The sequence below is a fragment of the Temnothorax americanus genome, unplaced genomic scaffold (assembly GCF_048541705.1).
Source record: "Temnothorax americanus isolate GAGA-0224 unplaced genomic scaffold, ASM4854170v1 Scaffold40, whole genome shotgun sequence".
Classification (NCBI taxonomy): Eukaryota; Metazoa; Arthropoda; class Insecta; order Hymenoptera; family Formicidae; genus Temnothorax; species Temnothorax americanus.
The window spans coordinates 925,397-950,872 of record NW_027509548.1 but is presented as its reverse complement, the minus strand read 5'-3'; the positions used below and the strand labels follow the sequence as shown (position 1 = coordinate 950,872).

The 25,476-nt window shown below is 38.0% G+C and overlaps 1 long non-coding RNA gene across 3 annotated transcripts in view; it reads left to right on the top strand.

The window, feature by feature from the left end:
* The window catches only part of LOC143902856 (uncharacterized), a 40,216-nt gene that overhangs the window by 10,641 nt on the left and 4,099 nt on the right, over positions 1-25,476 (top strand). The window contains exon 1 of one of the 3 annotated variants that reach the window (XR_013258514.1): positions 20,835-25,168. The exons of 1 other annotated variant lie outside the window; for it this stretch is intronic. This is a non-coding gene — a long non-coding RNA (uncharacterized LOC143902856). Of the gene's footprint in view, positions 1-20,834; positions 25,169-25,476 lie in introns of those variants that run through there. One more of the 3 variants, XR_013258516.1, reaches the window with a different exon arrangement.

Below are 25,476 nucleotides of genomic sequence, written 5' to 3'. Positions count from 1 at the left end.
CTCTGAGTACGTTAGCCGTAAGTAGTTTGCTGTAATATTGGGTCAGTTATATAAGTGCGTTAGTCTTAAGTTGTTTATTTGTACAGTTGTACAGCTGTAAGTAGTTTACTGTTATAGTGCGTTAGTTATACAAGGGCGTTAGTCTTAAGTTGTTTATTTGTACAGTTGTACAGCTGTAAGTAGTTTACTGTTATAATGCGTTAGTTATATAAGTGCGTTAGTCTTAAGTTGTTTATTTGTACAGTTCTACACATTTTGGTTGCTTTATATCGTATTGGGAAATGTTATCTCAATCGATTTATTAATTTCTTTTATGTTATACCATGTTGAGCAAATCTTATGTTACTTTGGCTTCCTACGTTATAAGCTTGTGGCGGTCTAATTCAATATTGAGTGAGAGCACTTGTATCTCATCTTGTTATATCTTTATTGTATATGTATATTACTTTATGTATATTATTTTTTGCCCTTTAACCTTCGCTTGGGCATAATAAATCTCATCTATCTATCTATCTCTCTCTCCCTCTCCCTCTCCCTCTTCCTCTCACTCTTCCTCTCCCTCTTCCTCTCCCTCTTCCTCTCTCTCTCTCTCTCTCTCTCTCTCTCTCTCTCTCTCTCTCTCTCTCTCTCTCTCTCTCTTTCTCTTTCTCTCCCGCTCTGGAAAATTTCGTAACCAATTTCCAAAAAGATACCAATTCTCAAAAAGATCGGTAACGAAAAACTATACAGTTTATAGCAATTCCCCGGAAAATTCTACCCTTACTTCATATATAATTTTTTGCGATTCGGTCAATTAATTCTCGAAAAATTTGAAAAATTTCTGATACCGGCTTCCAAAAAAATCGGTAACGAAAAATTATACATTTTATAACATTCCCCGGAAAATTCTACCTTCGTTTCATATACAATTCTTTGAGATTCGGTCAATTATTTTCCAAAAATTAAAAAAAATTAGAAAAACCGGTTTCCAGAAAATCGGTAACAAAAAACTATACACATTATGACACTTCCCGGGAAATCCTACTCCTGTTTTACATATATTTTTTTGAAATTCGGTCAATTATTTTCCGAAAAAATGAAAAAATGTCGAATACCGGTTCCCAAAAAAATCGGTAATAAAAAATTATACATTCTATAACACTCCCTGGAAAATTCTACCCCTACTTCATATACAATACTTTCAAAACCAGTCGAATAGTTTAAGAGTGTTTTTTGTAACCAATTTCCAAAAAGATACCGATTCCCAAAAAGATCGGTAACAAAAAACTATACAGTTTATAACACTCCCGGGAAAATTCTACCCCTACTTCATATATAATTTTTTGCGATTTGGTCAATTAATTCCCGAAAAATTTGAAAAATTTCTGATACCGGCTTCCAAAAAAATCGGTAACGAAAAATTATACCCTTTATAACATTCCCCGGAAAATTCTACCCTCGTTTCATATACAATTCTTTAAGATTCGGTCAATTATTTTCCAAAAATTAAAAAAAATTAGAAAAACCGGTTTCCAGAAAATCGGTAACAAAAAATTATACACATTATGACACTCCCCGGGAAATTCTACTCCTGTTTCATATATATTTCTTTGAAATTCGGTTAATTATTTTCCGAAAAAATGAAAAAATGTCGAATACCGGTTTCTAAAAAAATCGGTAACGAAAAATTATACATTCTATCTCCCCGGAAAATTCTACCCTTATTTTATATACTTTTGATAAAAATTTGGTCGAATAGTTCAAGAGTGTATAAAGGACATACATACATACATACATACATTCATTTTTATATATATAGATTAATATAATATAATTTCTTGTATATTTTCAAAATTATTAAAGTTTTTGCATATACGTTTATTTCTCATACAATACGCATATATACATATGATTAACCCAGACTGCATGCGTGTGTAAAGGACATGCTAAAGACGTTTTTTAGATGTAGGTGCTGGTATAGGAATTAATATAAAAAATATATTCAAAATATGCTATATTTTCAACATCTTTTTATATTTGAATAAAGATCGATCACATATGTGATATAATGTAATTTCTATTTATAAATAAATTAATAATTAATTTCTATAAGAATTAGTTGAAACAGAGTATAAAATTATATTCTATTTATAACAATGTTTAATACTAAGAAAAATGTCGTATGAATCTTATTATTTGAATACAATAGGTAACTTCGGTATTTACGCCGCGCGAGGATTTATGCCGCAAAAGTCAGAAAAAATAAAAGAATAAAGATACTTGCTCGAAATCACACTGTTATGTGCCTCTATGCCATATTAGCATTGTATTGTAATTTCAGTTCTTTACTGTTAATATTAACGAACCGTCGTAAGAGAGAGAGTTAAATCGATTTCTCACCGTAGTAAGTAACGCGATCATATATTACGACTACGTAAAATGATTGTTGTAAGGAATGTAAAAGGTTTAATGGTTATCTTATGATACATAAGTGCGTAGAGGGATAGTAAAGGGTGGAATACAGTAAAATACAAGTGCATAGCTCTTGTGTTCTTTGTTTAGCTTGATATCCTGTATATTTCTCCTGTTTGGGATATACGGCATTTTTAGCATGCGAGATTTATGCCACAGTACAGACACTTTATAAAAATCGAAATCTCCTATGTGTTCTTTTTCTTGGATCGTATACCAATAACCTTTAATGCATCTATTGTTTTTCTATTTTTTTTTAAATTTTTTAGTTTTTTTTAGTTTATCATTTTTACATCTTAATAAACTTTTTACACACATTTTATAACTTATTATGACATTTTATTGTCTTATTTATAAACATTATTTGTAATTTTTTATAAAGCGTATATTTTACCCATGAATGTTATATATCCCATCCCTATAGGATATATGGCAAAATGCAAAGGTTTCTAAAAGTTTTTTTTGTTAAAACCGAATAAGTAACATTTTCTTCACCAGTCAATAATTAATACAATTAAGAATTTAGATGACTATAATCTGGCAATGATTATAATCGTGGTAACCGCTTTAAAAATAAATAGGGTATATTATATAAGATAATATAAGATAATTAGAGGATATGCCGTTAGCTCTCGGCGGGTGAACAGGTGGGAAAGTTGGAGGAGGCGGAAAGGGTGCTGTAGACGTGGGTGTGTGAAGGGGTGGAGAGCAGGAGTAAAGGAAAAGGTGAAGAAGGTAGAGAAAAAGCGGAGGCATTGGAAGTGAGGGCGGATTCGAGGAAATGCGGTCGGAAATCGAGAAGGAAGAAGAGTGCTGAGAGTGAGGTTAGGATGACGTTGAGGAAGTGGGGGAGGACACCAGAGACGGAAGAGGTGAGAGGCGGCGGAAGGAAGAGGATACGTGGGACCCGCTGGTTGGCTGTCGGCGAGAAGGAAGTGCGGGGGAGGCATCAATCAGAGCCGGCGCGAGGAGTCGACGGCTCCGAAAGAGTACGTTGGCACCACCGCGGGGCGGTAGGACGCGATACGCTGGAGTGCGCTGCGGGCAGAGCAGGCCGGTAAGGAAGAGAGAGGTGATATCGGCAACGGAGGAGATGGCGCAAGAGACGAACGGTTTAAGGAGATGCTAAAGCACCGGAAATAAGTTGGCGCTGCAAGTTCATATTTTTTAATTTACTATAGCTCAAACGATTGCTCCCTAATTGCTCCCTCAGAATCAAAGATTGCTCCCCTTTTAAGATTATTATTTTTTGAGATATTTAATAAAAACGAAAAATTTTTTATTTTTATTGAAAAGCATATTTATAATAACTCTATGCAACTTTATAGGGCATAGAACGATTGCTCCTTCATTGCTCCTTATTGCTCCATCATAATTTTAATGATTTATTGCATTTTTATTGAAAAAATAACAAATTAATCATTTTAGTATCGGCCGCTTATTGTAACTATGGCTCGGCAGCGCATGCGCATGCTACCATAACTATGCGCATGCGCGATGGTATCTGTTAGAGCTTTTACGGATACCATAGCGCATGCGCGTATGGCTTCTGCTTTCTGCTCATGGCTCCTGCAATTTTATGTGCTTCCATCTTAACTATTTCTCGCTTCGCTCTATTGGGATTTTTAATCGCTCCATTCGTATAATTAATTTTGTATGATATTTTAGCAGAGAACTGTTTATTTTCTTGGAAAAATACATTTCTCACAGTCTTCTGCAAGTATATCCAACATAAAACGATTGCTCCTTAATTGCCCACCTGTCAGCATTGTGCATGAGCCCTTATTGACGTTAGGCTTAGTTTCCACGCGTCGCGTCATCTGTCGTTAAAGCCTCTTGCACAATGCCAGGCAACAGGCAATAGGAACAGGGAATAGAAATCAGAAATCATGTATAAATGCAAAATAAACAGTGACACAATCAATAGACACAGAGTTTCAGTCACGTTGGAAATTCTGTGCCTATTGCCTGTTGCCAACCAATCATAGCATTCGAACTTTTTAGGTTGTAATTAACGATTTTTTTAGTTATTTCCTGTTCCTATTGCCTGTTGTCTGGCATTGTGCAAGTGGCTTAACCAATCTAAACATCCCATTACAAATAATGTAATAAAATAAGATGTTTTGATTGGTCGCGTTAGGCCCGGTCTACAATGGATGTCGAAAGTCGGAGTCGTAAAAAATTGACCAATCACAATCTATTATTCTCCTTGCGGTCGAAAAATAATGAATGGTCAATTGATTGGTCAATTTCTTACGACTCTGACTTCCGACATCCATTGTAGACCGGGCCTTATCCGTTGCGACCAATCAAAACATCTCATTTTGATCCCGTCACAAGTAATGTAATAAAATGGGATGTGTTGATTGGTTAACTTGTGATGACGCGACGCGTGACGCGCTCAGTGAAAACTCGGCCTTAGTGCCCATCTACAATGACTACGACTACAATAGGTGTTTTAAGCCCTAAGGGTGCCTCCCCATGCAAGACAGAATCGCGGAAAACGGAATCTCGGAATCATTCTGATTGGTTAATCCCATAAGACTATTGGTTAGTCGCGTCATCACAAGTTAACCAATCAACACATCCCATATTATTACATTACTTGTGACGGGATCAAAATGGGATGTTTTGATTGGTCGCGACGAATAAGGCCCGGTCTACAATGGATGTCGGAAGTCGGAGTCGTAAGAAATTGACCAATCAATTGACCATTCATTATTTTTCGACCGCAAGGAGAATAATAGATTGTGATTGGTCAATTTCTTACAACTCCGACTTCCGACATTCATTGTAGACCGGGCCTAACGCGACCAATCAAAACATCTTATTTTATTACATTATTTGTAATGGGATGTTTAGATTGGTTAAGCCCCTTGCACAATGCCAGACAACAGGCAATAGGAACAGGAAATAACTAAAAAAAATCGTTATTTACAACCTAAAAAGTTCGAATGCTATGATTGGTTGGCAACAGGCAATAGGCACAAAATTTCCAACGTGACTGAAACTCTGTGTCTATTGTGTCACTGTTTATTTTGCATTTATACATGATTTCTGATTTCTATTCCCTGTTCCTATTGCCTGTTGCCTGGCATTGTGCAAGAGGCTTTAACGACAGATGACGCGACGCGTGGAAACTAAGCCTAACGTCAATAAGGGCTCATGCACAATGCTGACAGGTGGGCAATTAAGAAGCAATCGTTTTATGTTGGATATACTTGCAGAAGACTGTGAGAAATGTATTTTTCCAAGAAAATAAACAGTTCTCTGCTAAAATATCATACAAAATTAATTATACGAATGGAGCGATTAAAAATCCCAATAGAGCGAAGCGAGAAATAGTTAAGATGGAAGCACATAAAATTGTAGGAGCCATGAGCAGAAAGCAGAAGCCATATGCGCATGCGCTATGGTATCCGTAAAAGCTCTAACAGATACCATCGCGCATGCGCATAGTTATGGTAGCATGCGCATGCGCTGTCGAGCCATAGTTACAATAAGCGGCCAATACTGAAATGATTAATTTGTTATTTTTTCAATAAACATGCAATAAATCATTAAAATTATGATGGAGCAATAAGGAGCAATAAAGGAGCAATCGTTCTATGCCCTATAAAGTTGCATATAGTTATTATAAATATGTTTTTCAATAAAAATTAAAAATTTTTCGTTTTTATTAAATATCTCAAAAAATAATAATCTTAAAAGGGGAGCAATCGTCGATTCTGAGGGAGCAATTAGGGAGCAATCGTTTGAGCTATAGTAAATTAAAAAATATGAACTTGCAGCGCCAACTTATTTCCGGTTGCTAAAGCTAAGGCCGAACTTCCTCGACGTCGGTAATGTCAACTCTGTCAACTAAAAGCAAAGGCCGAACTGATATTGGAGACCTCGCGTGGTGACAACGCGAAACTCCGGTTTCAGTGTTACCAACTAATTTCAGGTTCTATGAAGTGGTGTATGTCCGTACACGTACACACACCACTGAATTGCTCACACGGATGCACGGTGGAGAGACATATGCTATAGACGCGGCAACGCCGCGCGGCGTTGCCGCGTCTTGGATTCTTTAGCAATACGGCCTGAACCTGAAAATGCTTTCTGGCCGTCCGCGTAGCAGAAGGCAGTAACGTATCAAGGCTGATAAGCACCCGCTTTTTATAAATTACATATATTCTTATGCACACATGCGTATATATATATAATATCTATCTAATTATTATGTGTATGTTTATAATTGTCTGATGACAAATAATAACAGTAGCACAATTGAGAATGTGAATTAGTATACATAGTATATATTGACGCGGGTACTTATTAGACTTGGCAATTTACTGCATCTCTTGCACCTCAAATAATTTTTTTCTTGTAATGTAAATGAATGATGTAAAACTATTTCAAAGGATCTATCGATCCATTCTTGATGGGGTAAAACAATAACTTCTATAACACAACCCGCGAAAAACGATTGTATTAAAACCGTATTAAAAGCTTATATGAATTTATTAAGAATCTTATTAGAATCGAATATGCAAATCAATTATAATTTAAATATGTCATATTTAAATCAAATTAAAGTACCCCATCTTATTTAATCTATATATGGATTAAACTGGACCTTGCTTTGTTAAAATATGCAAAATCAGCCGCACAGACCAAAAAAAAATGCAGAGTTAATATGGTTTTAATTTGCCAAATGTGGATTAAATATGGTAATAAATTCAAAATTAATTTGTTAAATATAATCATATATAAGTCAAATATAATCATATAAGTCAAATATAATTATATAAGTCAAATATAATCATATAAGTCAAATATAATCATATAAGTCATATAAGTCAAATTTGTCATATATAAATGTTATTTGATCTTATTAGAATTTTATATAATTTTGTTTTAAATTTAAAGTTATACCAATTTAAACTTAAACAAGATTATATAAAATTTTATTTTTTAAGCGTGCTACTTTATTATAAGAGTACACGATATAACTGATACAAAAATTGTGTCGTTCCGAGACAGTGTCGTGTCTTCTTGATACCGTTATCTTATAACACTCTTTGTCAAATTTTAATTACGAGAAACAGATCACATTGAATGCCATCTATCGGATACTTTGAGATGCAATATTCTGATCTGATCATATATAATCTTATATGACTATATTTTTTTTTTTTAATTTGAATCAAATATTTTACATGTTAAGTTCGACAAATAAAGAAACAAATTTTACCGCAAATATTATTTAAACATTATTTAAACAAAATTACGTTTTAATAAGAATCAAATTAAAACCAAAAGGCCTAGCGGAATAAGCATGTGAAATTGGCCCTTGATCATACAGAGCTGACATTAATGTCACAAGTTAGTACCAATATGACAAAACTTTCCACCAAATATTATTTTAAAAAATCCACTTTTTTATAAGTTATGCAGGGAGAAAGTAAAATAAAGAAATGTATTTTTCTCGAAAACCACTTGACCGATCTTGATGAAAAAAATATATGTTATGTAGACTAATAAAACTAATTAACAAAAAAATGTCCAAAATGTTTGTCAAAAAAAAGACCAAAAAAAATATTTGAACTTTTTAATATTCTTTTAGGGTGATATTTTTGAGGTATTTCTTTGAAATTTTTACGAAAATTTCTCTTAAAGTGTCCACTATAACATATATTTTTTTCAATTTTTTTTAAATGGTGGAACATAGTTAAAAATACGAACATTGTAAGCGTCGCGTCACTCCGGCGCACCAGTGCAGTGCCATTCCGCGTTGCGGGTGTTCGATGTAACTTATTTACTAGCACATATGTACGTCTGCAATTAGCTTATAATATGTATGCTTTTTAATTTTTATAGTTTCCAGAGTTTACTACGTGGAGGTTGCAGTACGGTTTTAAACTTCTTATTGGGGGCATTTTAACGTGAGTTCCCTCGCCTCTCACTATATTTCCGTAAAATCGGGGTGCTTTTTTAACGTGAGTCCTCTCGCCTTTCACTACGTTTCCGTAAAATCAGGGTGCTTTTTTATCGTGAGTCCCTTCGCCTCTCACTACGTTTCCGTAAAATCGGGGTGCTTTTTGAATGTAAGACCTCTCGCTTCTCATTACGCCTTACACCTACGATTTTATTTAATCTTCTTCACTATCACTGTCTATTACTGGAATGTTATTTGTTTTTTTAAACAGATCGCTCAGTATTTCTGCTGGTTTCAAAATTTTCGCTAAATATCTTGCATGAAATAGATAATATATAATTGCAGCAATATGACAGCAGCATCCAATTGTTCGTAGCCCATTAGCGATCTGTTTAAGAAAACAAATAACATTCCAGTAATAGACAGTGATAGTGAAGAAGATTAAATAAATCGTAGGTGTAGGGTGTAATGAGAGACGAGGGGTCTTACATTCAAAAAGCACCCCGATTTTACGGAAACATAGTGAGAGGCAAAGAGACTCACGTTAAAAAAGCACCCTGATTTTACGGAAACGTAGTGAAAAGCGAGGGGACTCACGTTAAAAAAACACCCCGATTTTACGGAAACGTAGTGAGAGGCGAAGGGACTCACGTTAAAAAAGCACCCTGATTTTACGGAAACGTAGTGAAAGGCGAGGGGACTCCGTTAAAAAAGCACCCCAATAAGGAGTTTAAAACCGTGTGCAACCTCCACGTGATAAACTCTAAAAACTATAAAAATTAAAAAGTATACATATTATAGGCTAATTGCAGACGTACATATGTGCTAGTAAAGTTACATCGAACACCCGCAACGCGGAATGGCACTGCACTGTGCGCCGGAGTGACGCGACGCTTACGATTTTCGTATTTTTAACTATGTTCCACCATTTAAAAAAAATTGAAAAAAATATATGTTATAGTGGACATTTTAAGAGAAATTTTCGTAAAAATAATTTCAAAGGAGTACCTCGAAAATATCACCCTAAAAAAAAATATTTAAAAATTCAAATATTTTTTTTTGGTCTTTTTTTTGGCAAACATTTTAGACATTTTTTTTGTTAATTAGTTTTATTAGTTTACATAACATATATTTTTTTCATCAAGATCGGTCAAGTGGTTTTCGAGAAAAATATATTTCTTTATTTTACTTTCTCCCTGCATAACTTCTAAAAAAATGAATTTTTTTAAATAATATTTGGTGGAAAGTTTTATCATATTGGTACTAACTTGTGACATTAATGTCAGCTTTGTATAATCAAGGGCCGATTTCACATGCTTACTCCGCTAGGCCCTTCGGGTTAAAGTCGCAATTGAATCGAGTAAAAGTCGCATACAGAACACATTAACTTTTTATTAAAGTCTTATATATAAATATTCTGCATCATGTATGGTTCTGGATCATATATAATCCACATAAGTTACCTTATTAAATACAAATTAAAACCATATTTGATTCGAAGTGTTATATGATCCACATAAGTGATCTAATTAAATTTTAATTAAAGCCCTATTTTATTGTGGATCATATTTAATCTACATAACTGATTTTAATAAGTGCAAATTAAAACTGTATTTAAACAAATATAATTTTAATATAAAATCTGGAATTAATTTGAATTTTACCCAAATTTAATATGATTTAATATGATTTTAGTTATATTCATATTAGATCGTTTTTCGCGGGAAATGCAATAAATATTAAATTTATATAGTATTGATTTATTACACTCAGTCTCTTAGCATCAGAGTAGAGGGTAACGCAGCTGATGAACAGTATAGATAACAAACTGAATAAAAATCTTAATTATTATAACATAATGATATTAAGAATTAAGATTTTTATTCAGTTTGTTAATTATCTATAACTGCATAACGTGTGCAGTTTACGCCGAAGCGGCTGTTTTAACGCGAGCGATATGTTTCGTCGACGGATGATTAGCTAATTATGATTGTATACAGAATACTGGATATTTGCGTAAAGTATCGTTGCCTCGCGAATAAAGTCGAAGGACCGTCGAGAAGAGGAAACTCGCGGTGCTTTCATTTCCCTTCCGAGTGCGCTTTTCAATCTTTTATCCGTTTTCGCCCTCGTCTTCGTTTCCATTGTTAGTATGCGACAGCCGTTACTGCACTCCATGAAGAGTATCATTGCTTTGTCGAATAATACATAAGCAAAAGAGATGTTTTTCCTTGTGCTTAGAAATCCAAACAGATTTGATTTCGAGAATCATAAAGAAATTGTATTGTGTTACTTTCTTTCCATCGCGGCGAGTACCTAATCGTTTTTATACATTTATAGTTTACAAGTATACAGAGTACTTGAAAAGAAAGAAAAAAGGTGATCGTCGCGTTTTTTTTTCACAGAGACGGGCAAACGTGTAACTGTGTTCACGTTGCCCGACTAAATCAAACTCGGATGCTACTAAGTATTTAGTTTTTATCCATCGGGACTTTAGGGTGCCGCGAATGCTGATATCAAGAATAATTATAATTTATCTTAGTGGAATACGTACATCTTTTCGGCTTAGAAACGAAGACGATGACGATCAAACGAACGCTTCCGTTCTTGTCCCAAAATTGTTTTCGTTTTCTTTTGTAGCGAACGTTTCGAGGAATTTGCTTACGACGGTTCGTTAGCGGTAATTAACGATTATACGGAGCCGTCATATTTTCCACAACGCGTCGGGAAAAAATTGAATGATTTCTATATGTATTCAGAGAATGTTGATTCATCATATTATTCTTCCAAACTTGCTTTCTCCTTTTAAAAATTTACACCAAGAGAAACTTTTGTTACATATTACTTTATTTTGATTTTTTTTAACATCTTTATTTTTTAAAAAAGAAACGAAAACCGTAGAAGAAAATTATTAAACTTATCTTTATCGTGTTGGAAATTCATTCAATTTTATCGCTACGTGTCTCAACTTCTCTTGTTAAAAACAAAAACTAATTTATAGCTTTATGATTTTACATATAATTGTTAAATTTCAGTTTTGTCAGATGCGATTTGTGCGAGCTTATTTCGTGGAGCAAATATTTTGTTGCGTTTTTTAGAAAATGTTCATCCGATCATTAGCGAAGCGACGCGATCCATTTATATTCGATCACGAGGGACTGCGCAAATTTTCGCATTATTTGCGGATTTTATAACTTTATTGACAAGTATAAGATCTAAGATCTTTCGCATAACTGATTTACGATTAAACTTGCGCTTTATTGAGGCTCAGATGTACACCCGTCTGTATCACGTCAATAAAAATCTGGCTGCAAAACGTGTATGAATTCATTCGTTTAGCAAAGGATGCGCGTTGACCTTAGAAGTGCACGTTGGAATTTCATCCGGAGGGAAAAAACTTTGTCGCATTTTTTTAATCTTTCTGATTCTTAAAATACATTCTTCGAGTATATTTTTTTTGTGCAATGCTCATAATATTATTTGATTTTTGTAGATTAATTTTCTTTTCATGTAATATATTTTGGCAACTATGCCGTCTATAGAAAGAAATCTGTCGGACCTGTGCTAACTCGGACCACGTGCGTTTCTGACGTTTAAATATTAGTGAAATTCGGTTAGAGAGAGTGATTAAATTCTCTTAGAAAACAAAAAAATGACCTGTCTCGTTTTTTGATAGAAATTCGATAGAGATGCTAAATATTAATTTATTAGGTGCGTTCGGGAAGACGCTATTAGTGCTATTTGCTTATTTTATCCTTGTTTTACACCTGATGAAGCGATAAAGATAGAATGATGCAATAGCGCTAATAGCGCGCTTCCCGAACACAGCCATTGTGTTTTAAATTCGACGTTCGCTTTTCGCGTGAGACTAGCTGGCATCGGCTTCCTATTTCGCTAAACGGGCCTTTTTCAGTAGGATACGTTTCTTTCATTATAATATAGAGAGGAGAAGAAGCTATAGGGATAGATACACATACATTTTGTACGACAATATCGGGGGTCTATCGTTTGTATAATACGATTATTTTTTCTCTGGGCCCGGAGCCTCGTCCACGATGACGATATCGCGGACACGGGATGTCTCCAGGATCGTGCTCCGATTACTTTGTACTAAGAATAATTTTGCATAAATTTATTTTGTGCCTTTTATATCACATGTATTTTTCAAGCAAAGTTTATTTGTAGAATTTACGCGATGGAAGATATATAATATAAGGCGTACCGCGCCAAATCGGACACCATTTGGGTTTTGCATCTCCGATTTTTTTGAAAATTTTTTATGTTATAGTATTAGTTGAAAAAAACCTTCATGATTTTTTTCAAATTTTTTGTCGAACCGTTTTCAAAATATCGATTTTTGAAAAATTACGTTACTTTTTTTTTAAACGCCCATAATTTTACGAAAAATGGGCCCGAAAAATGGGACGTTTTTTTCAAATTTTTTTTTTAACACACTTAATAAAAAATATCAAAAAATATTTTCAAACTGTGTTTCTATAAGATTTTCAAAGGACCCCGCACAAAAACCTATGGAAATAGGTTCTCGGCGAATTTGTCTGAAACTTTGGGAAAATGTTGTTCATGTCATCTTGATCAAAAGTTCTCAAGGCAACAACTCTCTTTAAAGCAGAATTTTTGCTCCAAGAGACCTCAAAGATATGGATATTTTATCACGCGATCACAGATGATTTCACCCATTCAGCTTTCAGAATAATGATTGTGTGTGTTTGTGTGTGTATTGCATAACCCATAAAACCTAATAACCTAATGTATTGATGAATAACAGTAATAACAGTATGAACCGTCGGGATTAGCGTTATCCAATGTGCACCGTAAGAAGGTTGCGCGATCGGATTTTGCACATTATTATGGCCCTGAAAAGGACCGATTTTGTTCTCAGGTTTCATGGGTTATGCAATACACACACACAATCATTATTCTAAAAGCTGAATGATAAAATATGCGCAATTCTTCTCTAACAAAGATTATATTCAGAGCAAAGAATCATTAGACAAGCGATATATTAGAGCTAAGACAATAACAGGAACGCAGAAATATCATTGTGTAATTCCAGACGGAGAAGGCACTTTAAGATTTAAACAATTTTCATCATCTGTTGAATCTCGAATTTTTAAAATATTTAAACGTGTAAAAAAATAAACGCTACTTAATAAAAAAAAATTTATCAAGCATAAATAATAAACGCTTTAATTTCACTGTATTTTTTTCTGAAATCAATTTGTAAACTATTTAGTAAGTAATCACTATGTCTTAGATAATTATTAATAGTAGTTCCTGTGTAAATTATTTTTTCTTTTCAGATATTTTTCAGCACGGATAAATAAAAGATGGAAATTTAAAAAATCGAAAAAAAAAATAGATCCCGTTATTATCTCATTATAAATTTAGGCTTAAAAGTTGTGAAATCGATGATAGTTTTTTACAAAAAATTTTGGAGAAAATCGATCAGTACGTGTTTTTGGTAAATCAAAAATTTGTGTCAAAAATTTCAAAATCTTATAGAAATACAGTTAAAAAAAATTAACAAAAAATTTTTTGGGAAAAAAAAAAACGTTTCATTTGGCCCATGTTTTGTAAATTTATGGGCGTTTAAAAAAAAATAACGTAATTTTTCAAAAATCGATATTTTGAAAACGGTTTGACAAAAAAATTTGAAAAAAATCATGGAGGCCTCTTTCAACCAATACTATAACATAAAAAATTTTCAGGGCGGCGGTGTGGTCTAGTGGTAGAGCGCCAGACTCGTAATCTGAGGAACCAGGTTCGAGTCCACTAGAGCCATGTAACATGGAAAAGTTTTTTTCCGAAAAAACCGCGCCTCTCCGTGCAAGATGCAGAAAAAACTGGGCTCCGTCTTTCGGAAGAGACGTTAAACCGTTGGTCCAAAGGAGGAAACAGTAAGGTAGTGGATGAATTGGAGGTTAGGGTTGGGTACGTCCCATCAAAACGCCCTTTAAGGCCCCTTGGGGTATATAAAGTAAAATTCTTTATCCTTTTTTTTTTAACATAAAAAATTTTCAAAAAAATCGAAGATGCAAAACCCAAATGGTGTCCGATTTGGCGTGGAACGCCCCATATAAACACATGGTGTGTGTGAGTCTGTTACTATGTTTACGCGACCGTTACTTCTACTGTAGTAATTTACGATAATTCCTTTGCGTAAACGGGATTTTGTAGTAACTTACGATAATTTACTCCGCGTAAACGAGTGATATATCGTAAGTTACTACAGAAGTAACGCTCGCGTTAACGTAGTGTGTGTGTGTGTGTGCGTGCGTGCGTGCGTGCGTGCGTGCGTGCGTGCGTGCGTGCGTGCGTGCGTGCGTGCGTGCGTGCGTGCGTGCGTGCGTGCGTGCGTGCGTGCGTGCGTGCGTGCGTGCGTGCGTGCGTGCGTGCGTGCGTGCGTGCGTGCGTGCGTGCGTGCGTGCGTGCGTGCGTGCGTGCGTGCGTGCGTGCGTGCGTGCGTGCGTGCGTGCGTGCGTGCGTGCGTGCGTGCGTGCGTGCGTGCGTGCGTGCGTGCGTGCGTGCGTGCGTGCGTGCGTGCGTGCGTGCGTGCGTGCGTGCGTGCGTGCGTGCGTGCGTGCGTGCGTGCGTGCGTGCGTGCGTGCGTGCGTGCGTGCGTGCGTGCGTGCGTGCGTGCGTGCGTGCGTGCGTGCGTGCGTGCGTGCGTGTGTGCGTGCGTGCGTGCGTGCGTGCGTGCGTGCGTGCGTGCGTGCGTGCGTGCGTGCGTGCGTGCGTGCGTGCGTGCGTGCGTGCGTGCGTGCGTGCGTGCGTGCGTGCGTGCGTGCGTGCGTGCGTGCGTGCGTGCGTGCGTGCGTGCGTGCGTGCGTGCGTGCGTGCGTGCGTGCGTGCGTGCGTGCGTGGGTGCGTGCGTGCGTGCGTGCGTGCGTGCGTGCGTGCGTGCGTGCGTGCGTGCGTGGGTGGGTGTGGGTGGGTGTGGGTGGGTGTGGGTGGGTGTGTGTGAGTGTGTGTGAGTGTGTGTGAGTGTGTGTGAGTGTGTGTGAGTGTGTGTGTGTGTGTGTGTGTGTGTGTGTGTGTGTGTGTGTGTGTGTGTGTGTGTGTGTGCATCTTCCATCGCATAAATTCTGCAAATGCACTTTACTTGAAAAATACATATGATATAAAGGCACAAAATAAAAATTTATGCAGAATTATTCTTATTGTTAGTACAAAGTAATAGGAGCATGATCCTGGAGAAGTCCCATGTCCGTGACATCGTCATCGTGGACGGGGCCTGGGGCCCACAAAAAAAAATAAAAATAATATATTTATGTGCGTATGCGTATCGTGCTCGTGCGATTGCGTGTGCGTGTGTATGAATATATATGTTCAATTGCATTACGGTTTTATATGTAATATTATTTACTTTCGAGACAGTAACAATAAAAAAAAAACATATATTTCATTTATATATGTATTTTCGTTTACATTTCTCCACATTTTATCAACGAAATAATAAACAAAGTTTTTTGTCCTAAATAACATTACCGTTTTTCTTTCTTCAAATATACCCTAGAATTCCAAAAAATCCTGATTTTACCATACTAAGTGTATACGCTACCCAGTGTACTAAGAGAGAGAGGGACAGCAATGAGAGAGGGAAAGAGGGAGAGGGAGATAGATAGATAGATAGATATAGTTTAATATGCCCGAGCTACTGCTAAAGGGCAAAAAGTAAAATACAAAAATCGAAATACAGAACAATAATAATAACAATAATAATAATAATGCCAAGGATACACAGGCTCACTCTCAGCCTACATGCAACGCAAACATTCAACAAGAACTTATAACTAGCGCAACTTAAAAACTAATTTAAGACTAAATGTAACGAAGACAAAAATATAGAGGGAACATGGCATGGGTTACCCGTAAGCGAAGTGATCACTCGAATTCGGATGAAAATAAGAATAGACGCAGAAGACCTTTGAATGATGCTAAGGAAGATGCTGATGTAATACTGCTAGGAAGTGAGTGCCAAAAATATATGGCGGAAAGCTGGAATGAATTTCTGTATGTGACAGTTCTATGAGCAGGAATATGGAAAGATGAAGTGAAGGAAGCAGCCAAGCGATCGGACCTTCTAAGAGAAGGATCAGGAGAAGTAAACAGTTCACGTAAATATGTAGGAGAAGACAAATGCAAAATACGATACATCTGGCATCCCAGAAAATATAAGCGTCTATTCCTAACAGAAAGCCAACCTAACTGACGCCTGTAAGGCGTAATATGTTCGTCACGTTTTAAATTAAAAATGAAACGAACACAGCAGTTAGTTAGTCGCTGCAATTTAGTATCCAACCCATCGCTCAGGCCATGATACACTAGGCAACAGTAGTCTATGTGGGGCATAATCAGAGTAGAGACAAGTTTGATTCTAAGATTGGTGGAAAGAGAACCCTTGTTAAACTTGAGATTATGCAACACATGATGGACCCTTTGTGAAATCAATGAGATATGTCGCGCCCAAGAGAGATCGGAAGTAAACACAACCCCAAGATTTCTCACCTCATGCACAAATGGAAGAGGCGTATTGTTAACAAGGATAGGTGGTAAATTACTAAGATTAATTGCATTGACATACGCTTGACTTCCAAATATAATGACTTTGGATTTAGCCGGGTTGAGTTTAAGTCCATTCTTATTAACATAGTTAAAAAGAGCTTGGGCATCCTTAGAAATTAATTCTAGAGCGCTGAGGATATCAGCAGGTGAGCAAAGGCGATAGATTTGTATATCATCTGCAAAAATCATATGAGATGCATAACGCAAAACTTTGTATATGTCGTTGATGAACAAAGAAAAAAGCAGAGGACCAAGAACGGAGCCTTGAGGGACTCCAGACGAAGTAAATAACCATTCAGAGAGATTACCCGCATCGTCAATAACAGCTTGAGAACGGCCAGTTAAGTAGGAGAAAATCCAGTTAAGAACAGCATCAGAAAAGCCTATCTCTTTAAGTTTAACAAGCAATAGAAGATGGGGAACCATGTCAAATGCCTTACTGAAATCGAACAGTATCATGATGGTTATGAATCCATCATCAATCCCCCGCTTGATATCATTACAAACGCGCAAAAGTACCGACTGAGTGTTAAACCCTAAGCGGTATGCAGACTGTCTTGGATTGAGTATGTCATGTTTATTAAGGCAGCCTAATATTTGCATAGCAACAATCTTCTCCATAAGTTTAGACAGTTCGGGTAGATTCGCAATGGGTCTTGTGTCTGACGGGGATAGTGGTGTACGAACCTTAGAAAGCGGACGTATATATGCCTTCTTCCACTCAGATGGAAACAACGAAGTATCAAGCGAGCGATTAAATATGGACAGGAAGAGGTCTCTCAGACATAAGTTTAAGGACTTCACAAGGTGAGATAGACGAGAAAACAAATTCAGGACGATCAGAAGGACGAGAGATTGAAGCAATGGCTGAGATAAAGTTAAAATGAGTGCAAACAGGCTGAACATTTGTAACAGACACGTAGTATGAGCCCAACTGGTCGGGCGAGAAGAAATGTAGAGGAGAAGTGAGAGTCGGTTTTGCAAGTCCCAGCCGAGCAAGCTCCCTCCAAAGTTTAGCAGGGTCTGTAATGCCAATGAGAGAACTGTAGTAAAATTTACTCTTAGCACGCCTAATGTCTATATTAAGTTGGTTACGGAAAAGTCTATATGTGGCATAGCCTAAGAGACTTTTGGCACGTTTAGCTCGCCTATACAACCGATCACGAATTTGTAACCGAGCAGTCAATTCCGGAGTGAGCCAAAGTACAGGGGGCCTCTTAATTGATAGGACGCAAGCGGGGGCAAAGATATCAAGAGCTCCCAACAAGTTGCTGGACAAGACTCCACACATTCCATCCACATCAGCATCCCCAGACAACCCGTCCAATTGAGCCCGTACCGTGCCGTCGATAGAACGAAGATGATCACAGAACTCAGAGCCATCAATGCCCCCTGAGAGAGAGAGAGAGAGAGAGAGAGAGAGAGAGAGAGAGAGAGATTGATTGATTGATTTGTTTAATATGCCCAAACACAGTTATAGGGCAAAATTACAGAATAGCAAAACTTAGAATTCGACATAATATTAGAAGTTACAGTCTGTAGATAATACAAAGACAAGATGGCAATTATGTCGCAATTCCACTATATATCTTAAATGTAGCTAACTAAATAGAAACACCAGAGTAAAAGCAAAAACTAACTATGTACATCTTAAAACTAAATGGAAACGCATAGACAAAAGTATAAGCATAATTATGTATAACTTAAAACTAAATAAACGTACACAATACATAACAAATGATAATTTGTGTAACGCAACAAACTAGAAGCATTTGACTAGATAATACGAACATTGCACTGAGCGATTCATACAGAAGGATAAAAGTATCAGACAAATTCTGATGTAAATAAAAACAAACGGAGAAGGCTCTTGAAGGATGCAAGAGACGATGCTGAAGTAATGTTATCAGGAAGAGTATGCCAAAACCGTATTGAGGACAGGCGAAAGGAGTGCATGTACGTCGTAGTTCTGCAAGACGGGACGTGAAATACTTGTGATGACGTTGCTAGGCGCTCGGATCGTCTCAGCGCTGGATCAGAAGGCACGAAAAGCTCATTTAGGTAAGATGGAGAATTTAAGAAAAGGATACGATACGTTAGACACCCAAGAAAAAACAACCGTCTATTCTCAACTGAGAGCCAACCCAGTCTACGTCTATACGGCGTGATATGATTGTCCCATTTAAGATCGAAAATAAAACGAATGCAGCAGTTTACCAATCTCTGCAGTTTGGCATTCAGCTCATTGCTCAGGCCATGATAGACGAGACAACAGTAGTCGATGTGAGGGATTATCAGGGTAGTAACTAATTTGGCTCTCAATTCAGTTGAAAGGGAGTTTCTATTAAATTTTAGTTTGTGCAGCGCATAATGGACCTTTTGCAAAACATGTAACACATGCTTTTTCCAAGACATAGTCGATGTAAAATTAACGCCTAAATTCCTGACTTCACTCACAAAAGGAAGAGGTACTTGGTTTACTGTAATAGGCGGTAACAGACTGAGATCGATATTTCTAATGTGAGCTTGACTTCCAAAGATAAGCACTTTTGATTTGGCAGGATTTAGTTTGAGTCCGTTAGTTTGAGCATAGTTAAAAATAGCATTCGCATCTCTAGAGATTAGTTCTAATCCTTGACAAATATTGGCGGGTGAGCACTTAAGATAAATTTGAATGTCATCAGCAAACAACATATAAAGTGCATACAGCAAGACACTTCCAATGTCGTTGATGAAGAGAGAGAACAAAAGCGGGCCCAGAACAGAGCCTTGAGGAACACCTGATGACGTAGCTAGCCACTCTGAGAAGTTACCAGCATCGTCAACCACAGCTTGAAAACGGCCAGTTAAATAAGAAAATATCCAGGTCAGAACGGCATCAGAAAAACCGATCTCCTTAAGCTTAATGAGTAAGCGAAAATGGGAGACAGTATCAAACGCCTTGCTAAAATCGAAAAGGATCATGATTGTAATAAGCCCATTCTCGATTCCCTCCTTAATGTCATCACATACCCGTAATAATGCTGACTGAGTGTTGTAACCAGGTCGATATGCAGACTGTCTGGGATTGATGAGATCATGTTCTATAAGGTAATCTGTAATTTGCAAAGCCACAATCCTTTCAAGTAATTTTGACAGTTCGGGTAGATTGGCTATTGGTCTCGTATCAGACGGGGACAGAGGTATACGAATCTTCGAAAGTGGGCGAATGAGCGCACGCTTCCACTGAGACGGAAAGGAAGAAGATCTAAGCGAGTGATTGAATAAAACAGTGAGACACTACGAAATCATGGGCCATGCAATGCGCAAAATAAAAAGCGGTATACCATCCGAGCCCGACGCATATGAATGGAGTGGTTAATGAGCCTAAGAATCGTACATGGCGATATGGTGGAGAAAACAAATTCAGGACGTAGAGATGTGCGAGTAACTAGAGCAATGGCAGAAGTGAAATCGGCATACAAGCAAGGCGACTGAGCATTTGAAATCGACACATAAAAAGAATTGAGTTGATCAGGTGTAAAATACTGTAGAGGTGAAACTGAGGCTGATTTTACAAGACCCAGTCGAGCAAGTTTTTTCCAAAGTTTTGCTGGATCGTTGATGTTTTTGATAGAGTTGAGTTGATACTCACTTTTGGCCCGTTTAATATCTGTGTTAAGCTGATTACGAAAAAGCCTGTAGGTGGCGTAGCCAAGCAAGCTCTTGGAACGTTTTGCTTGCTTATATAGCCGATTTCTAATGCGGATCCGAGCCTTAAGTTCATCTGTGAGCCACCGTAAGGGAGGCTTCCTGATAGTAAATGTACGCTCGGGAGCAAATACATCAAGTGTTCCAAGTAAGGCTTCGGATAGCATTGAACAAAGCTTATCAACTCCAGAGACTCTAGTCGGGTCATCGAGGCCAACAGAACTACGATTAGCTATAGTCTGCATGCATGTTTGTACCTCAGCACTATCCATGCAGGATTGAAGATGATCTCGGAACTCATCACCATCAATGGTCCGGTAACTGCGTCTTGATATTGTACGCTCAAAAGTTAAGTTCGTGCTAAGTGAAAGCGACAATTCTAATAGATCGTGACAGGCTATAAACGGATACTCGGATTTAGTAAACGCCAGGATTTTTTCATTGTCGTCTACTGCAAGAACATCTAGCCAAGAGTCAGCAGTAGCTGTGTGATACGTTGCATCAGAATGTATGATATGCATAGAAAGGCTTGACATTAGTTCCCGCAAGTAGGTTGCTTCAAAGCTGTTCGTCAAAAGATTGCAGTTTAAATCGCCGCCTACGACAATATTTTTATACAAATGAGAGACTTTTGTAAGGGAATGAGTAAAGTCATGAAACAGAGCTCCCTTAGGTCTCCTGTAGACCGACGCGAACAACACCGTTTCATCACTAAGCAAACGAATCTCAATTATAATATATTCCGGATCGTTGATATCAACTCCCTTAGAGGTCGCAATGAGCTTAACCTTAAGTGATTTATGTATGTAACAAGCAATACCTCCACCCATTCGCCCAACTCGATCATGTCGAATCAAAAAATAGTCATTCAAGGCAACAAGCTCATCCGAAATACCCTCGTGAAGCCATGTTTCGGATACCGAAATGACATGACATAGATTGGAACTGAAGTGAAGTCTGACAAGCTCAATGTGACCACGAAGAGAGTTTGCATTGAACTGGGCAATGCAGAATTTAGATGTATCCCGATTAAAGCTATTCTGAGGACGAGGCAGGCATGGTCAGTTAAGCTTACTAAGATCAGCATAAGAATTTATATGGACAACAGGCATACCGTCCGAGTGTCGTACGCAAATCCGACCATCCCTGACCCATACATATTTACATGACCGCTCTTTAGCAACCCGCTTTGTTTGTTGCAACAATTCATAAATCTCTTTGGAGAGTAGTTCATTTACATTGATTACACGATCAGAATCGTTACCGCAAACCTCCCTCTGCCTAAGAATACCCTTAGCACGTTTTTTCGAGATAATGACTTCACGAACAGCGCTAGAGGTGACAGTGATAATAAGAGAGCTGTTAGCGGCAGCAGTTTTCGGTTGATCCCGAGCAGATTCAGGGAGAGGCTTGCGAACGGTTCTAACATTAAGAACATGTGGCAGAGCTACGGAAGCATCAAGAGCAACGAGCACGTTTTGAGCAAGCTCAGACGGAGGGACAGAAGGCACCTCCGGCAGACCCGACACAATAAGTTCGTTCGCTTCATTGGTTTGTTGGACTGACCGAGCAGTTTGTAGGTTCAGCAATTCATTTCTAAGAACAGTATTCTCCTGTTCTAGGCTAGCAATACGCAGAGAATTGCTAGCAACCATCTCTGAAATTGCATTCAGTTGATCAAGTTTACCCGTTATTTCATCGTTAGTCCTCTGCTGACTTTCAATAAAGGCAGGAAGCCTTGAATCAGACTTTTTTAACTGTTCGATCAATCCACGTAAAAGCTCGTTAGTATTCGCTTGCGCATTGCTCTGAGTACCAGGGAGCGAGACATTATCGACTGCAGGCGATGAAGAAGCCGGAAAATTAAAGGCATGTGCACCTTGTTCCTCCCTCGGCGTGATAGGCATAGCAAGTCGAGATTTACAACAGGCGCCCGCGGCTTTAGTTACAATATACGCCTTAACGCAACCCGGATGAAATGCCTTACCGCACTCACCACACGAGACCAATTGACCAACAACCGACTTGCTGCACCTAGCACACGCACGCTGCATGAGTAATTGCAGCAAATTCACTCACTGTATAATAGTCAAATGTCCCTTGCAAAGTACAGCAAATATCACTGTATAATAGTCGAATGTCTCTTGCAAAGTACAGCAAATATCACTCAGCAGTTTCAGGTGTAAATTGAACACGGAAATAAGCAGATTGGCACGACTGCGTCGGCACGGCTGAGGTTGGCACATAAAATCCAGCCAATGGGCAGACAGAAGTGGGTATCACACGCCCGCCAACCGAAAGCACATCAACGGAAAAGAGTAGATTGGCACGACTGCATCTGCACGGCTAAGATTGGTACATAAGATCAGCCAATGAGCAGACAGAAGTGGGTATCACACGCACGCCAACCAAAAGCAGACGAACGGAAACGGCGCGACAGCCAGCGCATGCGCATCAGATCCACGACGTCCGACAAGCACGATGAACTCAGCAATCCATGAAATAGGTTAGAAAAACCATAGAACTTGTCACATAAAATATAAGCATCTAGGTGTCAAGTTGGCAAAAAATTGAATGATAGCTCACGAAATGAAGCAAAGCTCATCAATGCCTGCAACAAAAATTGCCCGAAGGCAGCCAGCAGCAGAGATATGCTGTATCTTGGTGAGAACGACAAACAGACGTGCACCTTATACTCACCGAGAGAGAGAGAGAGAGAGAGAGAGAGAGAGAGAGAGAGAGAGAGAGAGAGAGAGAGAGAGAGAGAGAGAGAGAGAGAGAGAGAGAGAGAGAAAGAGGAATAAATGGGTGCATGCAAATTACATACATAGAGAAAGAAATAATAATACGAGAGATATCTGTCCTTGTCTAACGAGGCATCTGTACGACATATCTGTCAAAGCTCGTTCTTTGAAACGACTTCATAGATCGCAAAATCCTTTTACAGGAGTAAAGTTTAGGTACTAATAAAGGGTGGGATTGTAAAATAATTAGTAATAATTAAAAAAAATGTAAAATTGCCTAACGAGATATCTGTACCACATGGGCCCGATTCTCTAACGAGAAACATATGCGCAAACACTGCTCTAACAGAAAGGCTGCAAATTGATTTGCTCTCTGTCGCACAGTTTTTAGCCAATAAGCTTGCAGTTTTTCTGTTAGAGCAGATTTACGCATACGTTTGTAGATAGAAAATCGGGCCCCATATCTTTCAAAGCTCGTTCTTTGAAACGGCTTCATAGATCGCAAAATCCTTTTACAGGAGTAAAGTTTAGGTACTAATGAAGGGTGGGATTGTAAAATAATTAGTAATAATTGAAAAAAATGTAAAAATGCCTAACGCGATATCTGTACCACATATCTTTCAAAGCTCGTTCTCTGAAACGGCTTCATAGATCGCAAAATCCTTTTACAGGAGTGAAGTTTAGGTACTAATGAAGGGTGGGATTGTAAAATAATTAGTAATAATTGAAAAAAATGTAAAAATGTCTGACGCGATATCTGTACCACATATCTTTCAAAGCTCGTTCTTTGAAACGGCTTCATAGATCGCAAAATCCTTTTACAGGAGTAAAGTTTAGGTACTAATGAAGGGTGGGATTGTAAAATAATTAGTAATAATTGAAAAAAAATGTAAAAATGCCTAACGAGATATCTGTATCATATATCTGTCCTGGTTCGATTGCTGTGTAGTAGAAACCAGACAATGTAGCCAACCCCGAAACTGCCCACAGCTGCGTGCGCCATCTCGCCATCTCTCGCAAGATCCGTGAACTACTGCTGTGACATAATTGCTGCTCTGCGTAAATATTTTTGTGAAAAATATACACGATCGTTTCAAAGCTCTCATTTTTATTCCAGGCTTTCAATCTCAATTTCAAAGGTACGTTATTGTTTGTGCACGTCTTCTGAAGGGTGGGAAAGTTTAATTTCGTACATATTACGTATACAACTGTTTATATCAGAATATAAGGTTTTGAGGTGACAGCATTTTAAAATTTTTTTCAATTATTACTAATTATTTGACAATCCCACCCTTCATTAGTACCTCTACTTTACTCCTGTAAAAGGATTTTGCGATCTGTAAAGCCGTTTCAAAATGAGAGCTTTGAAATGAATTGTCGGTAATTTGGACGGCTTTAGCATCCCCTTAAGGCGAGCGCACAAGAGCTCAGCACGACGGCCAATGAAATGGAGCGGGTGAAATCGATGAATCAAGAGGATGAGTCGATCGAGGAGGTGAACGGCCAACGTCCGTAGAACGCATGCAGGTAGTGCAGGTAGCAGTATGGCCGATGGCGAAGAGAACGTATGACGGAGAAAGGTATCGACGGCGGAGGAGATGGAGTAAGAGGCGACCGACGAAGGTAGAGGCGGGTGCACAATATGGATCGATAAATCGATAAGTCGAGCAGGTCGATGTGGTCGATGCGGGAAGGTGAAAGGACAGCACGTGGCAGATGGTTATGGCGGATGGAAGGGCAAAGGTGACAAAGGCGAGAGTGGACAGGAAAAAGAGTAAAGGCTATTCTACAATTGCGTAAGCGTAAGGTTGTAGGAGTAGGAGTAGTAGTAGTCGTGAATGTTGTACAACGGTTCAGTCTACAATAAAGTAACGATACGTTGTAAACTTGATTACAGCAACCAATCAGAGTGCAGTGGAAAGTACAGAGGTCAAGGCACTTCCGATACTCGTCCAGCACAAACTTTTCATTTGTTGATCTTTGTGTGAAATGCATCGTTTTTTCCATAATAACTCGTTGCTTCTCACCAGCCCAATCAATTCTCTACACGATAATAAGTTTAAAAAAGTTTCATCTTCCTCG